The sequence below is a fragment of the Oreochromis aureus genome, linkage group 23 (assembly GCF_013358895.1).
Source record: "Oreochromis aureus strain Israel breed Guangdong linkage group 23, ZZ_aureus, whole genome shotgun sequence".
In the NCBI taxonomy this organism is placed as follows: Eukaryota; Metazoa; Chordata; class Actinopteri; order Cichliformes; family Cichlidae; genus Oreochromis; species Oreochromis aureus.
In genome coordinates this window covers 23547532-23561570 of record NC_052963.1, presented here as the reverse complement: position 1 = coordinate 23561570, position 14039 = coordinate 23547532, and the positions used below count along the sequence as shown (strand labels likewise).

The 14039-nt window shown below is 41.1% G+C and overlaps 1 long non-coding RNA gene across 1 annotated transcript; it reads right to left on the bottom strand.

Annotated features, from left to right (window-relative positions):
• Positions 1-2392: 2392 nt before the first annotated feature.
• Positions 2393-4680, bottom strand: LOC120436262. The gene is made up of 3 exons (XR_005610281.1): positions 4472-4680; positions 3698-3866; positions 2393-3358 (listed from the first exon to the last, which is right to left on the bottom strand). It is a non-coding gene; the product is annotated as an uncharacterized LOC120436262 (long non-coding RNA).
• Between the last annotated feature and the right edge of the window lie 9359 nt (positions 4681-14039).

The following is a 14039-nucleotide window of genomic DNA, read 5'->3' as shown; positions in this document are numbered from 1 at the left end:
TTAGGTTTTTATCCACATACACAGCTACTCCCCCTCCACTTTTGTTCCTTCTATTTACAAAATTCACATCATATCCCTCCAGTCCAAAGTCCAGTCCTTTCTCAGCATTGATCCATGTTTCAGAAATGGCAATAATTCCAAATGGATTTGTCAGCTCATTTAGATATTCCTTTATATTGCTGAAGTTGGCATACAGACTTCTGCTATTAAAATGGATTATTGATAATTTATTTTCTGTGTTGATGGTGTGTTTAAATTGTTCATCAGTGAAGTAGCAGCAGTTATTGCTGATGTTGTAGAAGAAATTATTTTCTGGGTCTATATCCTTTTCTAAGTCTAGAACATTATGGTCTGTGTATTGAAATGTTCTCAGTTCCAGATTATCATAAACAGAATTCCAATGAGTTATATTGATATTGTTGCCGGATGCAGATGAAGTTCTGCATCCGAAATACAGATGACTGGATCTCCGTACAGGAAGTGAGATGCTGGCTGGTATAGCCAAAGTGTTTTTGCTGCCATAGTAAAACAGCTGGTGACCTTCTGCAGTTCATGGAAAGAACAGCAAGAGCACAATAATCTTCAAACTGTAGTTCATGGGTTACTATTTCCCTGATTGTGGTACTTGTGCTGAGTCTTACAAGACTGAGAATATTTGATTTTTTTCACAAATGCTTTGCTCAGAGGTTCTATTCTAAGGAGCCCCGCAAGTGACATGGGAGAAAAAAAAACTTAAGATGATGTTTAGCGAGATCTCGCAAAACTAACTCGGGATCTCGCAAAACTTTTGCGAGATCTCGCAAAACAAACTCGGGATCTCACAAAACTTTTGCGAGATCTCGCAAAACAAACTCAAGAGCACCTGGCTGCAGCCACTGGGGAGCGCCATATTGCGACCTCCACAGTAACCGGAAACACGTGACCTCCACAGTAACCGGAAGCACGTGACCTCCACAGTACCCGGAAACACGTGACCTCCACAGTAAACGTAAACACGTAACTTCAGTTAAATCGACTTTGACAGCGAAAACTAAATTGTATTTTTGTTACTATTGATGCTGCTGATAAATAAATTTGATTCTAAGTGTTTTTAACCCAGATTGTTAAAAAAAACACTTAGAATTTATTTATCAGCACCTTTCGCGAGAGTTGAGGCTCGGGTGTGAAGTGTATGATTTTCAGGGTTTTTAATCGTTAAGTCGGGTTCCCTGGGTCTTTTCCCGTGTTGTAGTCGTGTGTCTTATTTTGAAAGAACTATTTACGCGTTACCATAGCGACCAGAGAGCAGAGAGGAGGATGTTATTCTCAGTGTTGTTGGTGCATTTCAGGAGGACCCTGCTAATAAAGTTACACAATCACACAGTGAATTCGCGTTTATTATTATATTTACAAAATACCACCGTTTTTGTCTTTGTATCATTTTATTTTGTTGTATTTATCCGCGACACCTTAAAGGCTGGTCCGTGAAAATATTTTCTGACATTAAACTGGTCCGGGGTGCAAAAAAGGTTGGGGACCGCTGCTGTACAGTACATAATGACAATATTATTAATAGTAGAGTCTGGGACATCTAATTGATTAACATCCACATTGATTATCATGCACTATTATTTTTGTTCAAGGAGAGTAAAAACTATAAAACTCTCTCTCAGCTTGTCCGTTGCCAAAAATGGCCACTTTTGTGTATGTTCACAAAATGCTGTAAAATGTATATTTATTAAAACATTTATCTACCTTTACCGACTTTAAACCGACACTTTAAATTAGCACCACTTCTTTTCAGCAAAACCAAAATTTTATCTACATTCTGTTTTTTACACTTTAAATGCCAGTTAGGTCAGCCAGTAACTTTTCAGATAAAACAGTGATAAAGTCCTAATGGTTTCATAAATCTTCGTATTTTATTTTATTTTTTCATATAAGCATCGGGGACAAGGCTGTCTTGCAATTGTTGAGGTCACTAGTGTACACCCTATTTCTTCCAGGATCACTCTTCATTTGTAGGTTTTAGTGGACTCCCAGTACTGTGAAGTGATTTTCATGGGACAAAGGCATTGTATTCCAAGATCTGGGAGATTGTAGAGATGAGCAGTGATGCCTTTCTTACCATCTTTCCAGAAAGATAAGTGATCTGGAAGCTGTTAGGCTTACTTACAGCAGTAGCACTTTTTGCATCTGCATAAACTCCAGGACACATTTACTAACAGTGTTTGTTGCTGTGTGTGCTGCAGCTGCAGCTTTTAATTTTTTTGATAGAGTTAATATTTTGGCTATGGTGTCTTGTTATGAAATGCACAAGAGTAAAAGTGTTAGCATGTGTGTCAAAGCTAAGTTTGACTGGGAAACACAAAGGTCAATAACCTGTATCAACAAAAATTCACTGCAGCCTGTGTAATATTTGATGCGTCATAATTTATTCCCAGTCTATCTTGCAAATACATATTTGCGTTGCAATGTCATGCACAAACACACAACTATTAGATCCTTAAGATCAAACCTGTGTCATTCTTTTGGTCCACTGCAGTGTAGTAGTCAAAAAAGAAGAAGTGAAGTGGCCACAAATGGACAGGATAGAGCCCAGAGGGTTAATGCGTAAAATGTATAAAAATATTATTAATTACGGGGTAATACATTAATGTTAATATCAACAATAAGCTTTTTACTTTGAAGTTACAAGTATAAACCATGCTGTTACATTTACACTTAAATTTTTTACTATTAGTATGGACATGGAAACAAATGAACAACATTTTATAATAAGGTTAACTGGAATTCTGTACACTGAAAAACAAACAACACATAAAAAACACAAACAAACAGACAGTGCCTTCATCTGTCCATTAAATGTCAAACATCGCATTGACCCATAGTCCCTGCTCGTCAGCAGCACATGCTTTTAAAAAGAGCTCCATGTCCTCTGCAAACTGAAAAACAAAGAGGAAGAAGTCCCTCTACACAAAAACACTGCAGATGACAGGCCAGGCAAACATCTATTGATCTGTTTGAATGCCTCCTCATCATGTGAGCCTTGAAGTTTTTTTTGTAAGAAGACTAAGACCACAGTGAGGGCGTTTCATTTCCATGGACTTTCCACAAGCCACAGTTTCATTTAGCACAGAGGGTAGAACACATGAATGTTCTACCAAAGATTCAGAAAACGGTTTAGATGCTGGAGACATGGAGAGGGAGATGTGGCTCCACAGAGAGTGCAGCGGGAGAGAGGCGGGGCTCCACGGAGAGTTCAGTGGGGAGCAGTCCTAAACGCTGACATGACAATATTTGCCTTGCCATATCCCCACGCTGTATGATTGTCATGTTATAGACAGGGCAGTGAAAGTGCACCGGCATATCATTTTGTCTGTAAGAGAGAAAAAAAGAAAAAACCAACATGTAATTTAAATGTAGTTGTATAGAATGCAATCAGTTTATCTAACAATCAGATTGTACATATTAACAAAAATATCCAAGCCATCCTCAATAATGAAAGCAAAATGGTGTGGATCACAAGAGCTGTCAGGAAATGTGGTGAACATGAAAAAAATTTTAATGAAAACACACTTTTTTTCTCTTGCTGATGAATGCACTGAACTGTACAATGTGAAAAGCAACTTTTAAGTCAACAAAGGGACTGCAGAGGTGCTGAAAAGAAGTGCATATTTATAACTTTAACTATGAGGTATATTTAATACCAACATACCTTTGAAAGGCAAAGCATTTTTAATGTGTCCATTTATTTGCTCCTCAATCTTTGCCCTGACAGTAGGGCTGAAAGTGGGGCACAGAGGGCAGTGAAAGAGTCTTCTGCAACACGTGGTGCATTCCTGCAATTCTGGCTTGGAGGCAGAATTCCAAATTGATATGTGCATCTAAAACAAATAGAAAATCAAATAAACACCATATACACATTTAAGTTCAGGTTTTAGCAGAAATAACACGTTACAGTTAGCATGTGAGAGATTTGGGAGAAAATTCTTTACAAAAACATAATTTACAAGACACTTTTATTTGGGACATACGTATATATTGACATATAAAAGACAATTTAACAAAGGCTAACTAAAATCTGGGCAATAAAAAAGCAGTAGAGCATAGAATAGAGAATATTAGTATTTATAAATATATAAATCTCTTTGTGACAAACTTTACAATGTTTTGCAGGTGGAATGAGAGACATGAATAAAGCACAATATGCAGTAAATGGAACAATGTGCATCGATGTTACTGACAGTGAAAAGTAGTGAAGTGAATTTGTTCATAACAAGCAAAAATCAAATACGTTTGAAACTGACCACTAAATGCTAACCAGATGTGTCAAAAGTGCACACATTACTAAAGTTTAGATCCCTCGGGGGTATGACAGTTGTTGTAACGCTAACAAAGTGCCAACATAATCAGTGTAAGCAAACTAGATGATTCCTAGAATTATACAATTATTAACGGCAAATTTATACATGAAAAACTCTGTCCCAACCTTTACGATCCACTTGCAAGGTTTCCACAGTCGATGATGCACGCAGGAACGTATTTCTGCCGATTGTGGAGGTCACGTGTTTCCGGTTACTGTGGAGGTCACGTGTTTCCGGCTACTGTGGAGGTCACGTGTTTCCGGTTAGTGTGGAGGTCCCAATATGGCGCTCCCCAGTGGCTGCAGCCAGACCCTTCTCAACAAACTCGGGATCTCACAAAACTTTTGCGAGATCTCGCAAAAGTTGAATTCCAACAATGGCGGCAGCTACTTAGTTGTAATATTACTCTTTCTGGGTCACAAAATAAACTTTTAAGATATTTTGATGCGTGAATGTAGCTGTGTAAACGTCAAATATCTGCTCGGTTTACAAGACATCACATATTTGCAAAAGTGCTCCGACGTTTTCGGAGATGTCTGACACCCACCATCTCGAAGCTAACGGGAGGTCGAGACCTACTACAGCCGGGGGGAACACTGCTCTCCCGGCACATCGTGCCTCGACCTCCCGATTGGCTTCGAGCTGGCAGCCTCCGAATGCGGCTAAAACTTTTGCGAGATCTTGCAAAAGTTTTGCGAGATCCCGAGTTTGTTTTGCGAGATCTCGCATCATCGTAATTTTTTTTTCTCCCATGTCCCTTGCGGGGCTCCGTACTATTCTTTTCTTCTGTTGAAACAAAACATTTTTCTTCATGTGTTTATTTATTTTTAATTAATTTAGTTTTTAGCTATTTTAGTGTCTTGAAAAAAAGAAAAGAAAAAAGCTAAAGACAAACAAACAATAAAACCCGCCAATAACAAATCTCTTGTTATTGTTAAGGCACAGTGTTATTGCTAAGCACTTTTCTGCATTCATTTATGCATTAACACTGTGCCTATATAATATATACATTTATGCTAATCACTGATGATGTTTTAAAATGTATTTGTCTGTGTTTACATGGAAATGAAATAAATAGGGTGAGAAGTTCGGCCATCCGGGAGGGGCTCAGAGTAGAGCCGCTGCTCCTCCACATCGAAAGGAGCCAGTTGAGGTGGTTCGGGCATCTGACAAGGATGCCTCCTGGGCGCCTCCTGGGTGAGGTGTTCCGGGCATGTCCCACCGGGAGGAGGCCCAGGGCAGACCCAGGACACGCTGGAGAGATTATATCTCTCGGCTGGCCTGGGAACGCCTTGGTATTCCCCCGGATAAGCTGGAGGAGGTGGCTGGGGAGAGGGAGGTCTGGGCTTCTCTGCTTAGGCTGCTGCCCCCGCGACCCGGCCTCGGATAAAGCGGATGAAGATGGATGGATGGATGGATGGATGAAATAAATAGGTTTCGCATTTGTTGTGCAGGTAAATAAATTCAGGAACATATTTTCCTTCCTTTCAGTCCTGTGTTTCTGTGTTCCTTTTGTTTGGTTTCGATTTATGTTCCATAACACTTTGTTTTCTTGTATTTTATTGTTATAAATGTTCTATTTCAGTCTCTATAGCTGTGTCCTTCATTGTTTTTAATGAATTAGGAGCACAATCATAACACCCATTATCACATATCTATCTTCCCATCCATCAGTCTAATGAGATCAGAAATGTATGTCTTACCCCGGAGATCAGGTTTTTTGATGGGAACCTGACTCATTATTCTGTTGTGATTAAGTTATTTGCACATTGTTCTGACTGCAGAAACAAAGCCAGGTTTGTCCTTTGACTTTGTTAAAGCTGGTTATTCGTGTGCCGTGTCTGTAGCTGCTGAGCTGTATACAGAGACTCTGGAGTACCTGGAGTTCTTCCTTCCTTTTTTGTGTGTTCAAGTGACCTTAGTATCCTAGTAACCAACCTTTTTCATATATGAGCTTGGTTCAGACAATATACTGTAAATTTATTTACGTTATTTTGAATATCTATATGATTGTTAAATTCTTTTATCAGGTTTCTGTGAAAATATGGCTCATTGAAAAAAGTCCTCATCTAGTCATGCAAAAGAAATTGAGTCACTTGGTCTGCTGAGACCTGGTTTGGAAGAAATGGTTGTTTTACTTTAAACAAATCAATAATTTGTTTAGCATGCTCTGTTCCAGCAGATTTCAGCTTTACATCTGTTTACATCTGCTCTGGGTTTCCACTCATCATACCATGTTTTTAACTCTAGGACTCCGCCAAAAGTCACCATCAACAAAATCACCAAAGCATGTCAACCTTGTGAAGAGTCATTTTTGTGTTTGTTTGTTTTTTGTAATTATAAATGAAGGTAATTTACTTTGCTTAGAGTCTTTTGTAACTGCAGGCGATGCCATAGGTCATTTGGCATTCATTTCCATATTAAGCAGATAAGCAAGAAAAATGACCTGAATCTAAAAATTTACTTAAAGTAAAATTTCTTGAAGAAACAATTAGGCTAAACTTTTAATTTAAGTTTAATCATCAAGTAATCTTTATTTCCTAATATTATGTGCACACATTTACATACTTGTTTGCCTGCAGTTTTGACTGGAACTTTTTATACCTGCGGCACTGTAGAGAACAATGAACTGTTTTCATCATTTTTTCAGGCAGCTGATTTCAAAAGAAAATATGTGTTATTTAAAAAAAATGGTAATGAGGTAAAAGGAAACAGCAACTGTGCAACAGCTGTACTGGAAGCTGACTGATTCACCGAATGAAAGTACTGCCCTATGCAAATACTTTTTGACAGACAAACATAAAACGTCATAGCTCCAGCAGATATCATCAAACCTCTCTGTATCTTTGTTGCTCTTGAGAACTCTTTGAAGCAAGACAGCAATGAATCCAATTTTTCCCTACATCCTGCTCCTGCTGAGCTTGGCTGGAACTTTTACCAAGTATGTTTACATTGAGGAGGACAACAGCTGGAAGGACGCTTTAGATTACTGTTGCGAGCACTATACAGACCTGGCCCCTGTTAATAATGAACACGACATCCGCAAACTTCAGGAGCTCTCCGGTGGCACAACTGAAAAGATCTGGATAGGACTGATAAGGAGTTCCTCAGACAAAAAGAAATGGTTGTGGTCAGGAGGGGGAGAGGTGTCCAGGTTTTTCTGGGAAGGTCCACCTGACGATAAGAGTAATGACAATTATGGCTATACTGAGAAAAACAGATGGCATGATTCAGACGGACGTGATAGGAAACACTTTTTCTTTTTTTTTTTTTTTTTTTTTTTTTTTTTTTTTTTTTTTGTGTCTGTCCCATTTGGTTCTTAAGCCGTCAGAATTGTTGTCTGAAGACCAACAAGGATACCAAATGGATTTATTTTGCCAAATGGATCATCAGGGCATTGCCGTATTGGTCCATTTGATCAAACTTTGTTGTTATTATTTATTTTATTTTCAGTTGTTACAGATGGGACAGACATGACTGGGGGATAGGAAAGGGAGAAAGAAAGAGAGGAAGGAAAAGAAAAACAGAAGGAAAAGGGACAGTGAGAAAGGGCACTTATAAAGAGAAAGAAAAAAAAAAAAAATCTCCTGGATCACCTGTTGAGAGAAAAGAAGAGAAGACAAGCAAAAAAAACCAAACAAAAACAAAGCAACATACTAAACACAACACCATCACGTTAATCTAGCTGAGTGTGAACAGCAGTAAATACTAAATATTGAAAGTTGTTGTGCAGCACGCAGGACAGACAGCGCACAATGTGCTTTGAAGTAGCAGCTAAGAAAGGTGTAGTTTATGTCTACGAACAGTGAACACCCGTGTGCACACCTGTGTGGATCAACGCGCTTGTATACAAAAAAAGTTTTCCCATGTAACGGTCTGCTAGAGGGTGTGGAGGCCCATAGCCCCGTCCCCAGGGCATGAAGCAGGCATGGAGGAGATCCAGGCTCCAGACATCCAGAGGACCCAGAGTGCGAGAGCCCAAGGAGTACCACCGGAGGGGCATCCGTGCCACCTTCCTGGGAAGGGCTGAGGAGATCCCCAGACGAGGGGTCACCCAGTAGCCATGGAGCAGAAGCCAGAGGGGGCTGCACCGGGCGTGCCCGCCGGCTCTGCCGGCAGCCAGCTGTGCCAGAGTGAACCGAGTTGCAGGCCCGAGGCCGGGGCCCGAGGGCCCCTTTGCCCCGGAAGAGGCCTGGCCAGCGACAGGCATCGGGCCCCGCCAAGTAGCCACCGGGAGTGAGCCGGTGCATACCTGAGCGCCCAGCCCGGACACCAAGAACCACCAATGCACCAACCCCTGAGGGCATCAGTTACCAGCAGGGAGTGTGGTGAGGGGAGATAGGCCTCCACACTTGGAGGGCCTGGGAGTACCCAGGAGGTGGAGTCTAAGACCCGACCTGACATATAGACACAGACAAACAGGCACACACAGACATAAACATGCTTTCCCACCCTCATGCACACATATACAAACACTCAGCACTCACCCAACGTAGGGAGAGACATACATAGACATGTACACACAATCATACTCCCCAAACATACTCTATGCCCGGGTCCAGGTACCCTCGCCCCCAAAGGGGGAAACGGCACCAGACCCAAGAGATGTGACCCTTTCCCCGGGTGGAGGCAAGCAGACCGCCCCAGGCTCCGCAGCAGCAGGGAGGCCAATCGGACAGCCAACACCTCCTCCCAGCCCCCGCCCGATGGCTAGTAGAGAACGGGGTGTGTGAAGACCCCATACCTCCCTCCTCCCGCTCATGTGTAGTGTTGCTGCGTGTTGTTCTAAAGTGCATTTAAAACAAGGGAGGGCATGGTGCTGCTGCCAGAGAGCAGCAGGTGTTAGCACGGCCCCTCCCGAGAACCCTCAATGTCTACATGGATTTAAAATTGAGAGGTGGGCACCGGCGCCAGAGGTAGGGTTGAATACACAGACCGTCCTCTGGGCGCCGTTAACGTGATCACCCTCAAGGCCCTATATATATATATGTATATATATATATATATATATATATATATATATATATATATATATATATATATATATATATATATATATGTGTGTGTGTGTGTTATGAGAGTGTGAATAATGTGGATGTCTAAGTTGTGAAATAAAATTGAGGCACAGGTGGCCAGAAGGGGACAGAGGGGGGAATGCCTCCCTGCACCCTGGTGACACACCCGCACCCCAAGGCCCTACCTGTGTGGGTGGGTGTGGTGGAGCGGGAAGAGGAGGCAGCCGGGATGGGGAGGAAAAGAAGGAGGGGCAAGATGCCCCTCCTTAGGGCCAGCTCCCGGCTGACCCCAGTAGGCACCCCGTCCTCTAGAACCCACCAAGGCAAGGGAGCCCAGGCCCATCCCGATCGGGGCCACGGCAGCAGCACCGCTAAGCCCCACAGGACCTGGGGAGGCCCACCCCACCCCACCGCAGAGGAAACTATACCCACCCCAACATTCAATCATCTCCAGACTACACAAGACAACAGACACCCAGGTTAGGTTTATTCTCCACCTCTCCTGTGTCTCTCCCCACCTGCAGAGTGGACTTCTGCAAGGATGGAACAACCTCCCTGCCAGTTGAAGAGTCCCCAGTTAGGTCGATGCACCAGAGGCCCCTGCGCCAGGGCTGAGCCCCGTGCACCCACCGGCCCACAACCTCGGCGACACACCGGCGAGGACCGAAGCCCCCAAGGCCCAGCCAGAGCCCCATCACGGAGACGGCACACCCCAACCCCCAAGCCCCCCGCCTGCCCCGGATCCACTCAGGGGCAGCCAGGCTACCAGGCCAGTAACCTCGTCCGCCAGTACAGACCATCCCCAGCCCCTCTGCACGCAGCCACGAGGAGAACACCCTCTAAGAGCGACCAGAGCCACTCACCAGGTTATGACCACAACCCCGGGTTGTGCCCTCCAGGGATAACGTCTCTAGGGGTTCTCCTGGCGCCCTAAGCCCATCCCAACCTCCACATCAACCACAATAGCGAAGGCAGGACCAAACCATGACCCCCCACCCCCACTAGGTGATGAAGCCGATCAAAGGAGCCCAAAGGGATTGATCAAATGTGGTGGCAGAGGCTGTATCAAGACTAATGTGATCTATTAGATGGTTTTATATTGATTAGAATTAAGATTATTTTTATTTTTCCAGTTAAGGAGGACCGTTTTCTTGGCAATGCATAGGGCTGTAAAAACAATGTGGGCTGTGTTTATTTCTGCAGTGACCTCATCCAAGTTGCTCAGCAAGCATACTAAAGGGGAGGCTGGAATGTTACATTTCAGACACTTTGATAAGTCTTCACATATCTCACGCCAAAACTTCTGCACTGGTGGACAGAACCAAAGGGCGTGGATGTAATTGTCTGGTGTATTGCCTTGACAGTGTGAGCAGTTGTTGGAAGATGTAAAGCCCATCTTGAACATCCGATGACCTGTATAGTGCACTCTATGTAGTATTTTGTATTGTATTAATTGCAGACTGGGATTTTTAATCAATTTAAAGGTTTTAAGCATACCTGAGACCAGAAGTTTTGGTCTAAGCTTACTGATAAATCTGCTTCCCACTTTGCAATAGGAAGGATATTGATTCATCTATTTTAGAAAGTGTTCTGTATATTTTAGATAATAATTTGGGGATTTAAGAGTAAGAAAGTGTACCGCACTTGGTGGTGTTTGTAATTCAGCTTGACTGAGGTTAAATCTCTTTTTACTATGGATTTAATTTGTTGATATTCTAAAAATCTTTTCTTGTTGATCCCATATTGTGTAACTAGTCTGTCAAATGGAATAAATTCTGTTCCCTCTAATATATGTTCTAAGTATTTAATTCCTTTACAACTCCATTCTGGAAAATTAATCATATTATTGTTTTGTAATATGTCAGGGTTATTCCAGATAGGTGTACGTTTGCATGGGATTAATGAGGACGCTGTCATTTTTAGAAACTCCCACCATGCTGTCAGAGAAGAGCTGATGTTGATGCTTTTAAAGCATTCATGTCTTTTGATGTTTGAGCTGATAAATAGTAGGTCTGAAATTTCTAGATTATTACATAGTGCCTGTTCTACATCTAGCCAGGGCTCATCTAAGAAGCTGTGTTTAAACCATCTAGAGATGAACTGAAGCCTGTTGGCTAAAAAATAGTGATTAAAGTTAGGCAGATCTAATCCTCCTTTATCCTTGGTCCTTTGTAATGTTTTTAAGCTGATACGTGGGGGTTTGTCTTTCCAAAGGAATTTAGAAATACATGAGTCTAGAGATCTGAACCAATCTTGTGATGGCTTATTTGGGATCATTGAAAACAAATAGTTTATTTTTGGCAAGACCATCATTTTTATAGCGGCAACCCTTCCCATGAGTGATATGGGTAAAGATTTCCATCTAGCCAGATCGCTTTCTACTGTCTTTAAAAGCGGGATGTGGTTTAATTTAGTTAATTCTGAAAGCTTAGGAGAGACATTAATACCTAAATATTTTATATTTCCAGATTGCAGTGGTGTAGGAGAAGAATTATGGAAGGAGCAATTAATCGGAAGAACTGTAGATTTTGACCAGTTGATTGAATAATCTGAGACTCTTGAAAAAGAATTTATCAATTCAATCACCCCAGAGATATTGGTTTGTGAGTTTTGGAGAAAAAGTAACACATCATCTGCATAAAGGCTGATTTTATGTTCTACATTCTTGCATTTTATGCCCTTAATTACTGAATTCTGTCTAATTGCTGCTGCTAGTGGCTCAATAAAATTGCAAACAGTGAAGGGAGAGTGGGCATCCCTGCCTGGTGCCCCTCAGGAGACAGAAGCTGGAGGATGTTTGATCATTTGTTCTGACACAAGCTGTTGGGGAATTATATAATATTTTTAACCAGTTTATGAAAGAGGTTCCAAAACCAAATTTGTGTAAAGTTGCAAATAGAAATTTCCAGTTAACTCTGTCAAATGCTTTTTCTGCATCAAGAGACAATATTATGGTTTCAATGTTTTTGCTGCATGAGTAGTCTGTTAAATTAAGTAATCTACGTGTATTTGTTGATGAGTGCCTACCTTTTATGAAGCCAGTTTGGTCAGGATGAATTAAGAGGGGGTTATTTTCTCTAATCTCTTTGAGAGAGCTTTGCAGATTATTTTAAGGTCTACATTTATAAGGGATATTGGACGATAGCTTGAGGGATATACAGGGTCTTTGCCTGGTTTTAGTAAGAGACTGATATTTGCAGAGTTCATATTTGATGGAAGTCTGCCATTTTCTTTGATTTCCTGCAACATTCTGTGAAAAACTGGTGCTAGAATCGTCCAGAATTCTTTGTAGAATTCTGCAGGAAAGCCGTCTGGACCTGGAGCCTTATTATTGGGCATGCTTATCAGGGCTTCCTGGAGTTCACCTGGCATCAGTGGTGAATCCAGTGCCATTGCTTGGGTGTCTAATAATTTTGGAAGAGTTATGTTGTCCAGAAACTGATCAATTTCGTTTTTAGATGGGTTTATTTGTGGTGTATATAAAGTTTCATAGAAATCCCTAAAATTTTGTTTATTTTTTAAGATCATATATTGTATTCCCAGATAAATCTTTAACAGCACATATAGTTGTTTTTTCTTTATTGATTTTTAACTGGTTAGCAAGAAATTGTCCGGATTTGTTACCGTGTTCATAATTTTGCAGGCGAAAGTCTTTGTACTAAGAATTTAGTCTTTTATTAATAATTTCATTTAATTCTAGTTTTGTTTTGCGTAAATTGTTTAATATTTCTTGATCTTGGTGTGATACATAGGCTTTTTCTAAGGATTTGATGTTTTTTTCAGTTCTTGAATATTTTTGTTTTCTTCTTTCTTCTTATGTGATGAGAAAGAGATTATTTTACCTCTCATCACGGCTTTCCTGCTTCCCAGAGGACAGATGCTGATGTTCCAGGAATGTCATTAAAGTCTAAATATGAAGTCCATTCTTTTTAAAGTATTTGATAAACTCTTCATCTTTGAGCAGTGATGTATTAAATCTCCAGTTTTTACTTGGTGTGGTATTATTCTTCTGCATTAGTGTTAAAGATACAGGAGCATGATCGCTGACAGCTATAGGATGAATCTCAGTGTCTGAAATGTCACTCAGCAGTGAGCTGCTGACCAAAAATAATCCAGACGAGAGTAGGAGTGATGAACATGTGAGAAGAAAGAATATTCCTTACTGTTAGGGTGGAGGGAGCGCCATGCATCATAAAGACCAAAGTCGCTCATATACTGTTTGATTATATTTGTGGACTGCCAATTACGCTGAGTTCCTGTTGTATTTAGCCTATCCATTTCTTCATTTAGTCCCAGGTTGAGGTCTCCCCAAGAACAATTGTGCAATCTAAGTGTTCGGAGAGTGCACTAAAAAAAACCGTGGAAGAATGAGGGGTCATCAACGTTCGGACCATATATACTTACAATACCTAGCTTTTGGTTAAGTATAGATAGTTTGACTATTAGGAATCTGCCCTCTGGATCTATAACTGTATCGAGTACTGTGAAATTAATATTTTTATGTATTAGAATTGCTACTCCTCTTTGTCTAGAATTATAACAGGCTGAGAACACATTAGGAAACTCAGGTGTTTTAAGTTTATTCAGACCTGTGACAGGCATGTGGGTTTCTTGTAATAAAACAACGTCTGCCTGTAGTTTTTAAGTTGGTTAAGTATTTTTAACCTTTTTTCTAGAG